At 37.2% G+C, this 18294-nt stretch overlaps 1 protein-coding gene and 1 pseudogene across 2 annotated transcripts in view; both read left to right on the forward strand.

Annotated features, from left to right (window-relative positions):
• TMTC2 (transmembrane O-mannosyltransferase targeting cadherins 2) overlaps nucleotides 1-18294 on the forward strand; it is a 416958-nt gene that overhangs the window by 380356 nt on the left and 18308 nt on the right. The window lies entirely within an intron of this gene.
• On the forward strand, nucleotides 8026-8496 carry LOC125171095 (transcription factor BTF3-like; annotated as a pseudogene).

Raw genomic sequence — 18294 nt, forward strand, 5'->3', positions numbered from 1 at the left:
TATACTGACATTTGCTCCTTGCAGCTGGGTAGACCTTTGCCACTTGCAGGTCCTTAGAGTGTGATGCCTGTAGGTGCATTTGTGCCCACATGAGAAAAAGTTTGATTGAGGTAGACAACAAGAAAAGTAGGGCAAGAATCCCTTATCCATCCTGTGAACCTCAGTCCTGGCAGCATGGAAGTAGGCCATTTTTTTACTCTTTCTGTAAGTAAAGAAAGGAACAAATATATGTGTTCTGTGCAGAAGCAATTTTCACCCCTCTGATTTGTTGCTTAATGATAGAGAGAATAGATGAAGGAAAGCAAATTCGTTCTCATTTTGTCGAAGTGAAATTAGATTTTATCTTGGCAAGACGTAGAATTGCTCTGCTGACAACATAATATCAAACTGAAATTTCCTTGAAATATAAGAAAGGGATTGTGTCAAAACACAAAGTGGTCATGCATGTGATAAGTGTTCTTTTTAAAAAAATGTTTTTATTTCAGTATCATTGACACATTAGTTCAGGTGTAAAACATAGAAATTAAACTTCTCTATATACTGTGCTGTGCTTACTACAAGTGTAGCGACCATCTGTCACCATAAAATGCTATTACAATACCATTGGCTATATTCCCTATGTTGTGCCTTTTATTCCCATGATGATATGTTCTTTATAGGAAAAGCACTACATACTTTTTTTTCTTTTAAAGCACTACACACTTTTGAGAAACTGTGCATTGTGTAGTGGTTCTCAATTGTAAGCTAAACAAAGTAGAGTCCTGCCCAAAGTGGTAACATTCCAGGAGGATGTCAAGTGTAGCTCTCTGTATGCTTTTACTTGTGTTGTTTATCTGAATTTGCCACTTCCTCCCTTCCCTTGAATTTGAAAAAATCCTAAGAGCAAGATCCACTTTCCTTCTCCTATTATTTAGAATGGAGTTATATACCAGATGGAGGCTAGATAATTGTTATTGACCAGCTCTTCATTAATATGCTCTCGAATTTTGAAGCCAACTCTTAAAACTGTCAAAATTTCAATGACTTTTATAATTATAAAGACTTCTACTTCTTATCAGCACAGAAGACCACAGAAATTCTCTCCTCAGGCAGAGCATGGAATAGTATTTTTCCACATGAAGTGGTATTGGGCTTTCAAGAGCAAGATAAGAACCACTCTTCCAAGGAGGGAATAGTGGTGAGGAAAAGAAAGAAGAAAAGAAAAGAAAAGAAAAGAAAAGAAAAGAAAAGAAAAGAGAGAAAGGGAAACTTTGAACTGGACTTTGGGAGTCTGAGTAGTGAGTCACCTGTAGACGCAGGGTTATCCTGAGCATGGAGTTCAATAACGACCCTGCCTTCTAGCTAATGAATCTTGTGCCTGCACTGATGTGGTGAAATAGAGCTTGTAAATAAGTCAGAACCCTCAAGGGTGAATGTGGTGGTTTTAGGTTGGTAAAATTCTCTGGCTATTTGTAGATGCAAATCCTCTCTGGAGAAGAGCATCCCCAATTCAGGCCTTCTGGATTCCCCAGACTAAGATCAAACAATTAATGAATTGAAGAAAACTCAAAAATCACTAGGACCCCAGGGAACTAACCACCATGAGTGAGAGTCAGCAGAAAGCAAATACTGAGACCTCTAAAAGCTACAGGTATTGAAATATCAGGAACAGAATATAGATTAGTTTTGTATGAAATATATAAGAAATAGACACTAGAGTGGTCTTGAATGCTTGAATTCAAAGCTCAAGGGTTAGATTAAATATCAGATTAGTCACAACTGAGAATATTAGTGAAATTGAAGGAACATGGGAGCAAATTACCTAGGATGCCACATACAAAAGGAAAATAAGGAACTTGAAAAGGAAGTTAAGAAACTGGAGAGTATACAGTGAGAATATCTAATATCTATTCAGAGCCCCAGACATTGAGAACAGAATAGTGAATATACCAAATTTCCTTGGTTGACACAGCACAATATACCCCAAATTGAATAAATAAATCGAAGTCTATACATAGACTCATCATGGTATATTATAGGAAACCAGAGGCAAGATGATAACCTGAGCCAAAAAGAAAATGTACCTTTGAAGGAATGCTAATTTGACCAAGAGCACATAAAATTAACATAACCCTGAAAGACACAAGATAATGAAATAATCTCTTTAAGATGTTAAAAGAAAATTTCTGTAATACTCTCAGCAGCTAGGAATATTTTTCAACAATGGTGGTGAAATAAAGACACATTATGTAATCAAAAATTGAAAAATATTACCATCAGTAATCTTTTACTAAAGAAACCTCTGAAGCATCTACTTTAGGCAGAATGGAAATTCCAAAAGGAGAAGTTAAGATGCAAGAAAGAGTGATAAGCAAATAAAACAGCAAACATGAATATAAATCTAAATAAACATGGTATAAGCTAATGACAGTGATGATTTTTGTGTGTTTAATGTTGGAGCATAAGATGATGTGGCATCTTATTCACCTGTGCCCGCTTGATTTCAGCCAAAGATATATGGCGGAAGGGAACTTTTTCGTAGGGTGTGTGGGACTTTTTTTGACTCATGCCAATGGGGAAGCCCAGCAGAGTCTTGATGTTATAATATATTTTTTAAATGTCAAGTATAATATCTAAACACATAGATTATATTAACATATTATGTAAGTGAAAATGCATAATAATGAACAATGAAATGTATGCTTGTAAACCCAATATAGAACTCTAAAACTAACCATTGCCAATAACTTCCATCTGCCTCTGTGCTTCTTCCCTATCCCATCCCCTTGTCTCTCCCCACATGAGATAATCACTACTTGAATCACCACATTGAATCTCGAAGTTTAGATTTCATGATTTCATTCAACCATCTCACTACCTGACTACCATCTCCATCTCTGGCACCAACACCATCAAATTCTTCAGCTACACCCGGGACCTACAGTCCATGGAAATCACCAGTGTTTCAGTGTCCTTGCCCACATTATACCTCATATCCCTCCTTATTTAAATAAGTTCCAAGACCAGTCATTGATAATCACTCCATTGCACATAATCTTGACTCCTTTGCTTAGTTTTGTCTTATCAACACTCGGCTACATCCATCTCTGCCTGTTCCATGTCTGTATCTTGAAGCTAAACATAGCTAGAGCAAAACACAACTTGTTTTAAAGTTCAGGATCACTAGCCTCAAGTTAGCCCTCAGTGCCAGGTGGCAGTCATACTATCATTTTCTAGTCCATTCTCTCTGATATTTTTCTAGATAACCATACTTAACTCACTTATCAAAAACTTCCAGCATCTCTTTCCCCATCATCACACTCAACTAGACAACCGTGTATCCTTTTTCATTGAGAATATAGAAGTAATCAGAACTTTCATAAGCTTCCATCACTACATCTAACCATCTATTAGCATCTGTGCCTTTAAAGGACACCCTTTTCCCTATTATTATAAATTGTCTATACTTCTTGCTCAAACAAGTTTCTTCATTTCTTCCCTAGATGCTTGTGTTCTTAACTATTTAAGGACATTAGTCCTACAGTCGCTTCCCTCCTCCCTCTTTTTCACTGTCTTTCTTATATTAACAGATTTTTCCTTTCTCCCAAAATATTCCACCAACATTTAAACATGTTATTTCTCCCCAAATTGGAAAACAAAAAACCTTTCAAGCCTGTTTATGCCTCTAGCTACCATTCCATTTTCCTCCTTCTCTTTATGGCATAACTTTCTATTTTCATTTGGAACTACTCCAAACAGGCTTTTTCTCCAATGATGTCACCAAGACTGCTCTTGTCAAAGTTACAAGAACAACACTCAACAACATTAAATCCATTTGTTCTCAGTTCTAATTTTACTTGTCCTATCAGTAGCATTTGACACAGATGATTACTCATTCCTCCTGGAAACACTTTCTTCCCTCGGTTTCCAGGATTCTTAGCTCTGGTTCCTCTTAACCTTCATCCCCCTGGCCTGTTCCTTCCCATCCATCCAATCTCTTGACCTTGAAATTTTTCCTTTTTCTTGACCTGCTTTTCTCTGTATCTTCACTCTCTCTGAGATCACATTCTCTCTCATGACTTTAAATGGCATTGATATACTGATGACTCCCAAATTTAAATCTCCAGCTGAGATCTCTTCTTTGAACTCTAGACTAATCTATCTGGTGTTTACTTAGTATTTGCACTTACACAGACTCTTCAAGCTACTAGTTCAGAATTGAACTCCTGATCTTCTTCCCACACCTTTTCCTCCACCTTCTTTCCCATTGCAGCAAATCACTTCATTTTCCTAGTTGCATAAGCCAACTCCATTGCCACTATCCTTGTCAAAGACATCAACATCACTGCTAATCTGTAATACAGCAGTTGACTCCTCCTTCATTGGTCTGCTTTCAAAACAACATTCAAAACATGTCAGATCATGTCATTCCTTGTGCAGTTTGCTCCCTCACCTCCAGTTCTTCACTCAGATGCTATTTTAAGATCTTTACAAATCCTCTTATTTAATGTCGTATGTGAGGGTTCAGCATATTTTTGTTGTAGCGGACCAGGCAGTAAATATTTTAGGTTTTGCACTCCTAAAGTCTCTGTCACAACTATTGAGTTATGCTGTGGCAGCATGAAGGTGGCCATAGACAAAATATACCTGATTAGGTGTGACTATTTTCCAATAAAACTTTATTTATGGACATTGGCATTTGAATTTTATGTAATTTTCATGTGCTATGATGTATTTCTTTCCTTTTGAGTATCTTCAACCATCTAAAAATCTACATTTTTAAATGGTCTAACTCTGGGCTGGATATGATTCCCAGGCTGTAGTTTATTGGCCACCCTCCTCACATACATTCCTTAAATGGTTTCTTTGCTGTAGTTTTGATCTTTTCATGCATCACAGTATAATATATTACATGTTTTGTTCATATTTTCGTGTTTATTATCTATGTCTTACAAATAAGATATAAGCACCATGAAGCCCAGGATTTTTAACTTGTTCTGTGTACTGCTGAATTCCCAGTATAGGTGCTCAAAAATTATACGTTGAATGAATGCATAAAATGAATGAAAAAGTTATATTTTCAAAAGAAATAAAATTGGCTATAATGGATGAGATAATTGAAGAACTTAATTTTATTTTAGAAATTATAGTTTTGAAGATTATAGAGAGATATCATTTTAACCATTCACAGACTGCAAAAGGCTCCATCGTTGACTTTCTTATTAAAAATTCATTATTATTTCATTGTTATAAATATTTTTTTTCATCTTCCCTAAACCTCATTTCTTTAGTTAAGAGATACCTGTCTATATCAGTTCCCCTTTTCTTGGGATGGCCTTGCTTCCTGGTCTCTCATTGTTCTCCAGGTTTTGTAGATAAATAGAGCTACAAGATTAACCACATGGCCTCCTGCTTCTCAGCTGGAGGCTGCTTTTTCCATGGCCACTATAAGTGATCATGCTTCATAGCATCGTGGACTTAATATTCTAAGAATATTGACTTCATAGTTACCATTTCATTCCTACTTTGTTTTGGATGAACCAAAGAAGTGAACAAAGTTCTTGAAATTCTGTTGCTGACTGAAGTAAATAATAGTGTTAAATTATAGGCATTAGAGCATAGCTGCATTTCTCTAAGCCATTTCAAGATACTAAAATGGGATTTAATTATTATATGTAATGGACATTAAACATTTATGAGATAAATGGCCTACAATTTAACTAGTCAAGTATTAATAAGATAATTTGTTTTAAGAATAATTAATGTGTAGGGGCGCCTGGGTGGCGCAGTCGGTTAAGCGTCCGACTTCAGCCAGGTCACGATCTCGCGGTCCGTGGGTTCGAGCCCCGCGTCAGGCTCTGGGCTGATGGCTCAGAGCCTGGAGCCTGTTTCTGATTCTGTGTCTCCCTCTCTCTCTGCCCCTCCCCCGTTCATGCTCTGTCTCTCTCTGTCCCAAAAATAAATAAAAGTTGAAAAAATAAATTAAAAAAAAAAATAAAAAAAGAATAATTAATGTGTAATAGCAGAAAAAGATCTCACTTCTGGTTTCTTACACAAAGGAATTAAAAAGATGTGCCTTCTACTAAAGACCTTTTTGTTTTACTTGTTCAATGTGAATCACAGGTAGAGGTGATATGTAGTCAAGTTTTTCTGTAGCTAAGTATCAGATCACTATTCAAGGTTGTTGCATTGCCAATAATTGGTTTTTGGGGAGGTAAAAATGTACTACTGTGTGACTTTATAAACATATTCGATATATATTACATAATCATTATGGTTCCCTAACTCATTATTGAAGATGAGTCTAAAAGAAATCAGAGTTGGTGTCTGAGTATTAATCACTGGGTTTAAAATAATCTGTTTTATCCCTTCTTCCTTTTTAAGTCGCATTTGGGTTGTTATTTGTGGCATATGAGTGAATAAGTATCCAATGTATCTGCCTCAGGCCAAGTATTTGGACTCTGGGTCTGTGTTATTGCCTTATTGATTGCTTGTTATCTGCTTGCTTGCTTGTTTTATATTAACTGGATGGACCAAAGAAGGGAGGTAAGAAAGTAAGGGTGTAGCATTTTCAAAAATGAAGTTACTCAGAGAAGAGGTAATAACATTGGTAGAGTAGGTAAGGCAATACAAAATCTCTATCCTATACAATTTTGGAAGCTGTTGTGCAGAAAAATGTCATCAAGCCAGTCTTTAAAACCTTCTTAAAAGTATGGAAATATGCTAACTGTTCAGGCTTTACATTAGATGATGGATGCTATCTGGATGTGGCAATCTCAGGTATGAACATCTCAAAAATAAAGTCAAAGTGTGCAATTGAATGTAGAGATCCTGAGGGTAATACATGAGGGTATACTGTGTGAGCAGCAGCGGTTCTGCCATTAAACCTCCCTTGATTTGCTGTAAGTTTAGATACACACAAGCCGTGTTTATTTTTACATTTTCAGCAGGTGTGACACTTTGGCAAGTGTATTGGCTTGGAGTACAGCATGGCTTCCCCGTGATTGGTGGGTCCTGATGGAATGTTTTCTGAAATGATGGGTGAAGACCTTGCATCATTATTTTTCCAAGCGTGTATCAACAAAGCGTTCATCCTATAAAAGTGCAAATAGAATGTTATGCACCAGGCACCATATTTACATTTTATTTTTAGTTCCTGGAAAGATTTCTAGTTTCTGGAGGAATTGCTTGCTCCTTCTTGTTATGTTTGATCGGGTCATCCTAACTCAGAGTGTTAGCAAAACTTTCCACTTGCGGTGTGCATGAAGCCTGTGGTGAATTCTCTTTATGAAACACGTTTCTTCATGTTCGTTCTGCGGGTGGACAATTGCTGCCTTCTAATATCATGTTGAAATGTGATTGATCCAAATGATAGTGTCACCCTTGAATGAATCATGCTTCTTCACTCCATCTGTTTCGTGAGAGGAAAAAAAAATGTCTTACCCATCCTTAGAGTGTGTATGCCTAACCTAAATTTCATTTAATCCACTGTTTTGAGGTCTGTGACATGCTCATTTCCATGTTTTTTTTAAAAAAAGGATTATTTTCAATAAGTCCTATTCAAGAACAAGTCTGTCATTTCACCAGTATGCAAACTAGAATCTCTCAGTTGACCTCCCTCCGATCACACCCTATTTATTGGCAAACATAGAGGTCAGTTGGAGAAGTGATATATACACAGATTAAAAAAATTTTCCTGGCACCTGTCAAATCTTTACTTCAGTTGAAACTTTGATTCTGTCAACTTAGTATATCTGTAGCTCTTGCTACACTGTTTTTTTTTTAAGTTTATTTATTTATTTTGAGAGAGACAGAGACATCACAAGCTGGGGAGGGACAGAGAGAGAGAATCCCAAGCAGCCTCCACACCGCCAGCACAGGGTCTGATGCCTAACCGACTGAGCCACCCAGGTGCCCCTTGCAGCATTGTGTTTTTGAAAATTCAGACAAGCCCCACATGTGTGCACCTAATCTTAGCTGGTCCACACGGGACCCCCTGAGTGCCAGCCCTAGTCCCCCATGGGGTCCCATTTCCACTCCGACAAGATGAAAGAAACTATCATGAACCAGGAGAAATTCATCAAACTGCAAGCACAAGTGTGCTTTGGTGGGAAAGGAACTGCTCGCCCAAAGAAGGTGGTTCATAGGACAGCTACCACAGAAGATAAAAGCCTTAGGTTCTCTTTAGAGAAGTTAAGGGTAAACAGTATCTCTGGTATTGAAGAAGTGAGTATGTTCATAAACCAAGGAACAGTGATGCACTTTAACAAACCTCAAGTCCAGGTATCCCTGGCAGTGAACGCTTTCACTGAGACAAGGCAGCCAGCTGACCGAAACGCCACCCAGTATCTTAAACCAACTTGGTGCAGCCTGTCTGAGTAGTTTAGGAAAACCTTGTGAATTTCTGCCCAATCTGTGGACGGAAAAGCACCACTCACTACCAGAGAGGAGGAGGAGGATGAAGTTCCAGACCTTGTGGAGAATTTTGATGAAACTTCTAAGAATGAAGCAAACTGAATTGGGTCAACTTCTAAAGAGGATAAAACTTGAAGAAGTTACTGGGAACTGCTATTTTAATTTGTTCATAGATCTGATAAAATCTAAATCTCTAATAGTTTTAAGCCCAAGCCCCTTGGACAGTGCAGCTCTTTTCAGTTTTTGCTTATACACAAAACATTCTTTGCAGCTGATTAAGCTGAAGAAGCCCAGGAATAAAGTTTGAAACAAGGTTAATGAAGGTCATTACCTAGTAAAAAATTAATTAATTAATTAATTAATTAAGTTAAATTAATTAATAATTTAAAAAATCAAAACAAAAACTCAGGTGATCATTTTACAGAACAAAAAGGGCCAGCCCCTCAAAAAGAAAAAAAATATATTAAAAAGAAAAAAAAATCTCTCTCTCCTTCTGTCTCCCATGACAATGAAGTTCTAAAATGTTATAAACTCAAATCTCAACTTCCAGCATACTCTGAAATACACTTTATTGGATATAAAATACCTGATATGTAATATTAGATATCTAATAAAGCATCACTTTATTAGATATATTCAAACTCACGCTTCACACATACACATGTGGATGGCCCATACAGCTGGAAATCCTTCTGTGCAACACAATTATGATGGAGAAAGCATGAGCGTGTTCTTCCCTCCCCTTCTTACCAAAGAGAAATGAATAAAGTGTAGAGTGAATTATGTTGCTTAGGGTACATTTGGACTAGAAACAGACAAGGAATTTGGTTCAAGGAAAAGTAAAAGAAAATGCTGTAGATTTTGTGTCAGCTGTCTACATTAGTAAGGGAAGACAGCTCTTGGTGTTTTAGAGATAGAGATGATTTTGCCTGTGTGCAGATTCTTTCCTAAATTTCATTACTTTAGTGTTTTAATGTTTTTAACCTTCAGTAAGTTCTACTTATTTTTATTCTTCTAATCTTGCATGCACTTTAAGTCCTATATTTTCTCACTTATGTAGAACTTTTATTTGTAGTTTTACTTCAAATAATGAGCTATGTGCTTATCGCAGATCAAGAAAAACAGCGCATTGATTGCATTTTATAACAGCTCTGAGTGAAACTGAGGTGACCAGGGATCTAGCTTTTCCATTCAGATCCTATGAGAGATGTTGTGATGAAATTAAGGGTATCAGGAAAACCTGTCTTTGAAATAGTATCTTCTTTAGTACGCAGTAATTTCTGAGTTCATATTCTTAATTTAGTATGTGCACTTTAAAATCTGTTAGAAATAACTACCACCTTTGAAAGGACTCTGTTACGATCACTGTTTGCTATCCCCCTAACCACAGATTTTGGCATTTTGATTGCCATCGAAATGAATAGCACTCCACATTGTGTCAGTCACACCCTCATAAAAGTTAAATGAACATTCTTGCAACACCCGCTGGGATGGGACAGATGTAGGAGAGAAGGACTGAGCACACAGGATAAAATGTGTCACCGAGAAATTGAAACTACTCCCTTAACACAGCGTTGTGTCTTGCTTGTCACCTATACCTCTTTTGTTTTATTCAAAGCTATTTCAAAAACACAAATAGCGTGTTGAAATGGAGAATCACTGTAAATCATTTCTATTGTCTGTCAGGCTGTGCCTTGCCATTGCTAGATTCCCTATGTTGTTTTTCCTCGTCGTATGTACACTTGGTAAATCATTTTAGCAGAGATACTTTATTCAAAATACAACTATAGTCAAAATATGACTACAAAGAACTATCATTTCTAAACTGAGACCATCGCATTGCATGTGGATTTCTGTTTTATCATAGACCTTTGTAACAGATATTTTAAGTTTATTGTATCAATATTTAATTTTTTAGTACAATTTTTTTTATCCATTTTGAGTTGGTCTCAAAGGTTCAACAGCACAGATATCACGAGTGACATCTTATTCTCCAAACTAATTGAAATTCAGACTCTTCTATGTTAGGGCTCTCTCCAATGTTGGCTCTACTCTCAGTTTTCCAAAAAATACTCTTAAAAAGTAACAAGTTGATTTTGATGTGACACCAATTTCAAAAGTTTGTATGGCATTCTCCCTTTGGAAGAATTAAAGTCTTGAAGCAACCTGACAATTCATCTTGTGTAATAAATAGCCTAATAGCCTTAAGGAAGTAATCTCCCCTCTCCTCTATAGCTCACCCTTACAGACATGTCTGATTCTTCTCTGTAGCAGAAAGATTTGTATTCACATGCTGGACTATAAACACCCTGAGGGCAGTGAATCCCTTGGTGAAGTGTCTCCTATTAGTGTTTAGAGCAATGCTTAGAACAGTGCATGGGTAAGAGTTACACTGACCTCATTGGACATCAATGAAATAATGAATGTACACCTTTTAGTGGTTTGTGAGAAGTGCCAAATGTGCAATTAAAGTTGGCTAAAACCCCATACAGACTAAAAAAAATACTGTTCTTGTTCACCACTTATCTAGAGTATCTGACAGCAACCTTGACTTATAGTGGGTGCCTACTCAGTGTTTATTAAGTTACATTGAGATCAAGTTAGAATTTACCTCTTCTAGGTCAGCTCTTTCTGCTAAATCATATATTTTTTTCTTCTTTCAGCAAGGATTCATTGAGAATTTCTTTCATATGCCAGAGCCTGGCACTAGCACTATAAAGACAGTTAAAATAAATTCACTGTCGGTCTCACTCTCCAGCAAAGACAGATGCTTATAACAAGTAGATATAATTCATTGTGGTAAGTGTTGCAATTAATGTATGTAGACAGTACTATGGGAACATACAGCAGCAAGCTATGATTAAGGGATTGTTAAACTCCCTTTTTAAAATGAGCAGAAGTTTGTTGAAAAGAAAATGGAAGAAGGGCTTTGTCAGAGAAACAGTCTGATAAAAAAAAAATAAATGCTCAAAATTGCACATGGCAGAAGTAGAAGTTTCACATGGCTCATGCAGAATGTATATTGAGGGCTTATTTGGGGTGCCATGTCGTAATCTGTGTCTTAGCACCAGGCTGAAGAGTCTGGATTCTTTTCTGTAGGCACCTGTAGGTTCTGGAGGTTGACCCTTCAAAACCCCATTTATATTTTAAAAAAGACAGATGGCCAAGTGGGAGATAGATAGGGGTGAGCAGAAATCAAAGGTGGGAGAACAAGAGGTGGACAGTATTTAGGAACGGGTGAGATGCCACGCCAGACGGTGCCAATAGAAATGGAGGGTAACAAAGAGAGGGAGAATATGACACATATTGTTCACTTTAATTTCTCTTGTTTTCTCTAAGTCGAATAGCTAAGAAGGGAGCCAGAAAGCAGATAAAGAAGAGAAGCAGGCCATAAAGAAAGATCAGTTCTGTGTGGGGCTAAATAGGAGCTGCCAGCCTCTCCCACATCCAGTTGTCCAAGATTCCCGTCATTGCTGTGCGACACTTTTGTGGACCTGGTGCGCTTCTCTACTGCCCAGATTTGTGCCATCCTCTCACCCACGTTGAAGGTGCACCTATATCAGAGACTTGCCATTTTGTGCATAACAGATTGTCCATCTTGGAAACAGTGCTCATCTGGTTGTTCGTCTTGGGAAAGTGACTCTGACCAGGAAAACACTAGGCCAGACAGTCCTATTTAGGAGCTGTTTTGAGGTAGTAGGAGCTCTGTGGAATTCCCGTTCAAACACCACCATGTGGGTGACAGCCCTTACAAAACTGATTCTGTCTAAATGTTAAGGAACAGGTGGATCACTAAAAAGAAAAAGGAGAAAGCTAATAAATTTATGAAAATGGTATTGGCCTCTGTAGTAATCAGGAAAAAGAAATCAAACACAGAATAAACTATTGTCTTACAACTTTCAATTTGCAAAAACTGAAAGTCAGACAATGTCAGTTGTCGTTAAGAATATGGAATAAAGGGGCCCCTGTTACATGTTGAGGCTAATGCATTTGATACAACCACACTGAAGAAAAATTTGATAATGTCTAGCAAACTTGCAGATCATCTGCTCCAACAATTCCAATCCTCAAAACTCTCCCAATAAATATGTGTAGAGATATTCACAAGAATATGGATGACAACCCTCCTCTAAAGCAGAGTTCATCCTTAAGAGAGTGGGTTTTCATTCAATGGAATTGATATAAAAGAACTAAACTTTATATCCATCAACATGGATAAGTCTGCAAAACAAAATGTTGAGCAAAAAATCTAAGTTTCATGTGCGTGCTTGGCAGGATGACATCTCATGATGGGTGGTTTTAAAATCAAAACTTATAAACATATAAGATTATACATTTATTATGGGTACACAAAAAATAAAAGTGAAAATAGACATTGGAATGGTGAATACCAACTTCAGAATAGTGGTTTTCTTGAGAGAATGGGGGGTGAGTTCAGGAATAGGACAGTGAGATATTTGGGGGTTTCAGTTGTCTTTATAAAGTTTCACTTGTTAGGCAAGTACATAGTTCTATTGTATCCTCTCAAAGTTTTGTTTGTATACCTATAATATTTAGAGTAAAAACCCTGCATATGGCTTTCCTCACATATTCATTCATTCATTCTTTTAATCTATCACCTGTTAATCTATTCAGCTACCCATTCACATATTCTTTCTCAAAGTAATTTTATTTAAATAATCCAAGAAAGGGTGATTAGGGCTTAAACCAAGTAGAGAGAAAAGGACAGAGTATAATTAGAAGGCAAATTTAAGGGAGATTATTGGGTAAAGTTGTCAACACTTAACAACTAGATGTAAGTAGGTGTGTGTGTATGGAGTAAGGCAAGGAATCAAGGATAATTTATTCAGATCTCTAGCTTGGCATTGACCATGAAGCATGCCAAGAAGACAAAGGAAGAGGGGTAACGTTGATATAGAGGGGGGATGTGGTATCAAACTTTGTTTGGGTTCATGGTACACTTTTTTCCATAATCCTGACAGATAATCTTTAATTCAGTAATTATTTATTGAATATCTGCCATGTACAAGGCACAATAAATAGAGATCTCTTAAGTTTATGCATAAATACTCTTTTTCATGAATATGTTTTTTTTTAAGTCCAAACCATTATTTTTTAGGCATCATGGTGCAGTTACTGCTCCGCTAAATTCAATTGGGTAAGCAATTTCAACTGAATACAGTTGAATGGCAGTGTGCAGCCTTCGTTAAGTTATTCTGTAACTACTTGAAAGAGAGTGAGAATCCATTAAAAACTTCAGACTGGGTAAACTCATTTAAGTTTGCAAATTACATTCAGAAGAGAAGTTAAATGTGGTTATCTTGAAAACATCCCCCCAAATTATAGTGTAGTAAATAATAATTGGATAAGGCTAACCTCAGAAATTCTTCCTCAAAAGTTATTTAGTTCATACAACAGTAAATATACAGCTATATGGATACATTGAGCACTTCTTTGGATGGAAATAAACATATTTGTAAAATTAGAAGTATTGGAAATATTTGTAAAATTTGTAAATTTAGAAGTTTGTAATTTGTAAAATTTGTAAAATTAATTTGTAAAATTAGAAGTTCAGATATTTCTGTCTTAATCTTTTTCAAAACTTCTCTTGCCTATTGATTTACCCTCACAAAAAGGAAATGGTCACAGGGAATAATGGGATAAGAAAGCCCAATTACTGTGTGTATTTCCAGCTCCCACCTAAGCAGACCATTTCAACCAAACCCTTTTCCTTTTTCTAGGCTCTACCCTAAAATCTAGATTTTAGTCCTGTTCTCAATAGAAACATGAATGTCCAATCCTGAATCCTCATATGGCTTTACTCTTCTTCCTCCGTAGATATCTTTCTCTTTCCAAGACTGCATAATAGGCAAAGACCAGGTGTCTTCTAATCCTGTGTGCTGAGGATACCCTGTGAGCTCAGCTGAGTTCTTTGGGAGCCTCAAAGGTGTTAGTCTAGAATCAGACCCGTGCAATCTTGCCTTTGCTCTACCCCACCCCACCCTATTATTTGAGTTTGCTTACTTCCTCCAGTGTTGGAGAAATAAACCAAAGGCCACAGTCAAGTAACAATAAAGTCGTAATTCCCTGGAGACTTGAAAAAAGATGTCACTTGTTGCCTCAGCATGACGACCAATTAGCCCCTTTGATGTAAAGCGTCTGTCCTCTTCGAGGAAACAAGAAAGGTCTGGTTCTCCTTTCTAGTCTGTCATTTGTTGTACAGAGCCATAAGCCCCATTTTACTGGTTTGCAAGCTACTGCCTTTGTTAACGTGCTGAAAACTTCATCAGCTGTCTTTAATCAGAGAAGATGTGCGTGAGGGACGACACCAGCAGTTGTGGTTGGGTTTCTGTTCCCCAGCCCATGAGTCACAGCTGGCAGAGAGCAAGGACACCAGTGTATCATCAGACAGCCAGTCACCTGAGCTTCTTTGATTTCAGTTATATAGCTAGGTAGTCCTTAATTCTGTTTAAAAACCTTTACATGCTTCTGTTTGGCTATGAAAAGGTTTTTCCTCTCCTGTCTAATAATATTTGGTCATTTATGGCTTCTGTTTATAATAAAGTTTCATTTGCACATTTCCTACTCTAAATAATTGCCTGGCCAAAAGAATTCACTTTATGAGAGGACAGACATTTGATCTGACATTCTTTGTTCTGTATGGGACTTCATCCTCCTCTAGGAAACTTCGTCTCAAAAGATGTAAAATAATATGACTTAGATCAGGAAATGACCTCTAGAACACTGCTTCTCAAATTGTAATGAGAGTGCAAAACACCTGGGGATCTCGTTAAAATTCAGATTCTGATTCGCTGGTTGGTACCTGAAATTCTGCATTTCTACCAAGCTCCCAGGTGATGTTGATGCTACTTCCTAGACTAGAGGCAAGGCTAGAAGACCCATAGGCACTCAGTCCCTTGGGCATCCAGTCAGCTACCCCCGGTCGCGCGGTGAAGGCTTGTCTTTGAAGAGAGAAAACAACCATGTAACAGAAAGTGGTCTATATTGAGTTTTATTCATAAATTTTTATCAAACACATGAAATTGTTTATGTCAAAGTAACTGTTGACAGTTTTAAGCAGTTACCTAAGGCTTGTACCTAAGTACTTGTTGATTAGGTCACTTTTGAGCATACATGCAAATTTCCTCAGTCTCCACTCAACTCAAGTAAGAGGCTATAGTGATGTTTTAAAAGCATTGCATAATGATGTAAGTTTGTAGGTTTGTAAAATAAAAACTCTTTTTTACTCTGGTGAGATAGACATATTCAGAAAAATACGTTACATCTAAACACAGAAATCTATTAGCTGCCTAAAAATAGTATGTTCTTAAACATATACATTTTTAGTTTACTTGGATTTTTACTGTTTATAGAGTTGGGCACCTGGGTGGCTCAGTGGGGTGTGTCCAACTTTGGCTCAGGTCATGATCTCACGGTTCGTGGGTTCAAGCCCGCGTCAGACTCTATGCTGACAGCTCAGAACCTGGAGCCTGCTTCAGAGTCTGTGTCTCCCTCTCTCTCTGCCCCTCCATTGCTCACTCTCTGTCTCTCTCTCTCTCTCTAAAAAACAAATAAACATTAAAAAAAAAGCACAATTAAAGAGTATATGTGAACTTCTATTGGATCTGTTATCCCATTTTAACCCCATAATGTCAATTTTTGATTATTTCTGCTTAATGAGTAACATGCTAGGGTAGCATGCTAATGTAAACATGCTAGTAACATGCTAATGTAAAATTAAAGTTATTCCATGTGGCACCTGGGTGGCTCAGTCAGTGAAGTGTCCGACTTTGGCTTAGGTCGTGATTTCCCTACTTGTGGGTTGGGAAACCTACTTGAGCTGTGCTGACAGCTCAGAGCCTGGAGCCTGCTACAGATTCTGTGTCTCCTTCTGTCTGTCCCTTCTCCAGCTCGCTCTCTCTCTCTCTCTCTCTCTCTCTCTCTCTCAAAAATAAGTAAACATTAATTTTTTTTTTAGAAAAGCAAAATTAAAGTTATTCCAAAAACACTATGATAACTAGCACTCAGAACTCATTTTGATGACAGATGTCACTTCCTAATTGTGTTATTTTAGATTAATATTAACTTTTCTTTTTAAAGAAAGAAGTGACTTGAAGTACTCTGAGGACAGAAGAATCTGGGCTGCAGTTCAGTAGCAATAGTAAAGCCTATTTATGTGGCTTGGTTTACTTCACCACCTGTCTTCACCTCTGTCTCTTCTGGTTTAACCTAAGTCTATAAAGCTAGTAAAGGTAGAGCCAGGTCACAAATCCACAGGGTTTGGATTCAGTAGTTACTCAGGCACACTCACAGGAAATTCTGCTTTCTGTTTCTGAGATGATAGGGAGACAGAAAAGAAGAGGAAAAAGACAATAATGTTGTATTCTCATGTAACCTTAGCAGCAATTCTATGCAGCAAGTAGTGTTATCATTCATTTCTATAAGAAATTGAAGTCTCGAGTGTTCCGTCAACTTGTCCGAGTGTACACATCTCTGGGGCAGAGCTGGCCTGGCACTCAGGCATTGTGACTCTGTAACTTTTGAGTATTTTTAATAATCCCCTTGAGTTGTGATTATAGTTAGGCACAGATACTTTAATAATAAAGTGATTCAAGAAATAACGACTATCCCACTGAGCCATCTGGTTTCTCTCAGCCCCTGTCGCTGGGCCTCTTCTATTTCTGGTTAGCCAGGAATGGTCTCCAACCGTGATTCTCCGTCTCCATTTCCTCTCTTCCCACTCAGGATAGCGGAAGTCTGAACATTTTATCTACTTAGCATCTCTAGTAATTCAGGCTGTGAACACACTTTGCCGTCACTGTAGTAGCTGTTTATTGATAGTTGTGCTGAGCTCCGTGAGGGAATAGAATTGAGAAATGCATCCATGCATCGAACGACTCAAGATAATGGGTGGAATGATAACAAAGTTCTGTTAGGAAGACAGAGTAGGTGGTGTTTTAGGTTTCCAGTGTGGACCTTCATTGCACATGTAATTTAGAGCTATGTTTATTTGGCTTGGGGTTTAAAATTAGAAATTGACCATCTGTATTTTTCTTGATAAGTATGGCGTCATCCTGACCAAAAGGTTTTTGAAGGTCAGGAATAGCTTATATTTGCAACATTATTTTTGGAAGAGAAAAGAGGATGTAGACAAGTTTGAAAATAATGCCCTATAGTTGAGGACTTAAGAGAATTTTGCTGTACATCCACAGACATATAGTGTAGCCATTGGAATAAAAATTGTAAAGTATGTATAAAAACATAAAAATGTTTTTATAAAAACATGCATGTGCTATATACCTCAAGCAGATGAAAAGAAGGAAAAGTGAACTTGACGTTTGCAAGTCTATTACATACATGTACTGTACCACATTGTTAAATGTCTCATTTTATCTTTCTGACAACATGAAAAAAAGTTGATGTTATTTTGGTATTTCATAAATGAAAGAATTGGGCACAGATATGTTAGGGGACCTCAGCAAGGTCACAGTCAGTGGTTGAGCAAGAATTCAAACCCAGACCTCTTAAAGTCCAAATCTGATCATCTCTTTCCAGTTGGTTTATTCTGAGCTATTCAGCCCTGCCCCTAGCACTCTTTTTGGTTCAGAAATAATTGTTTTTACAGTAAAGAGTGGAGTCACATGAATTCAGCTGAAAAAATGCATGCATTTTGTGAAAATACTAAATTGTAAAAATTATTGTGAATTATTTTACACTGCATCACAGAGTTGCCAGGACAATTACTCTGTTGACACCATCTGTAAAATGAAAACACAATCTTAGCATAAACACATTTAGTTTTATCTGATATTTGAAATATGCATTTGTGTAACTGCCAAAATATTAGCTGCTGTATGTTCGCCAGAAAGTTCGAGCAACAAGACAAGAACAGAACTGCCT

This window comes from Prionailurus viverrinus, chromosome B4, assembly GCF_022837055.1.
Source record: "Prionailurus viverrinus isolate Anna chromosome B4, UM_Priviv_1.0, whole genome shotgun sequence".
NCBI lineage: Eukaryota > Metazoa > Chordata > Mammalia > Carnivora > Felidae > Prionailurus > Prionailurus viverrinus.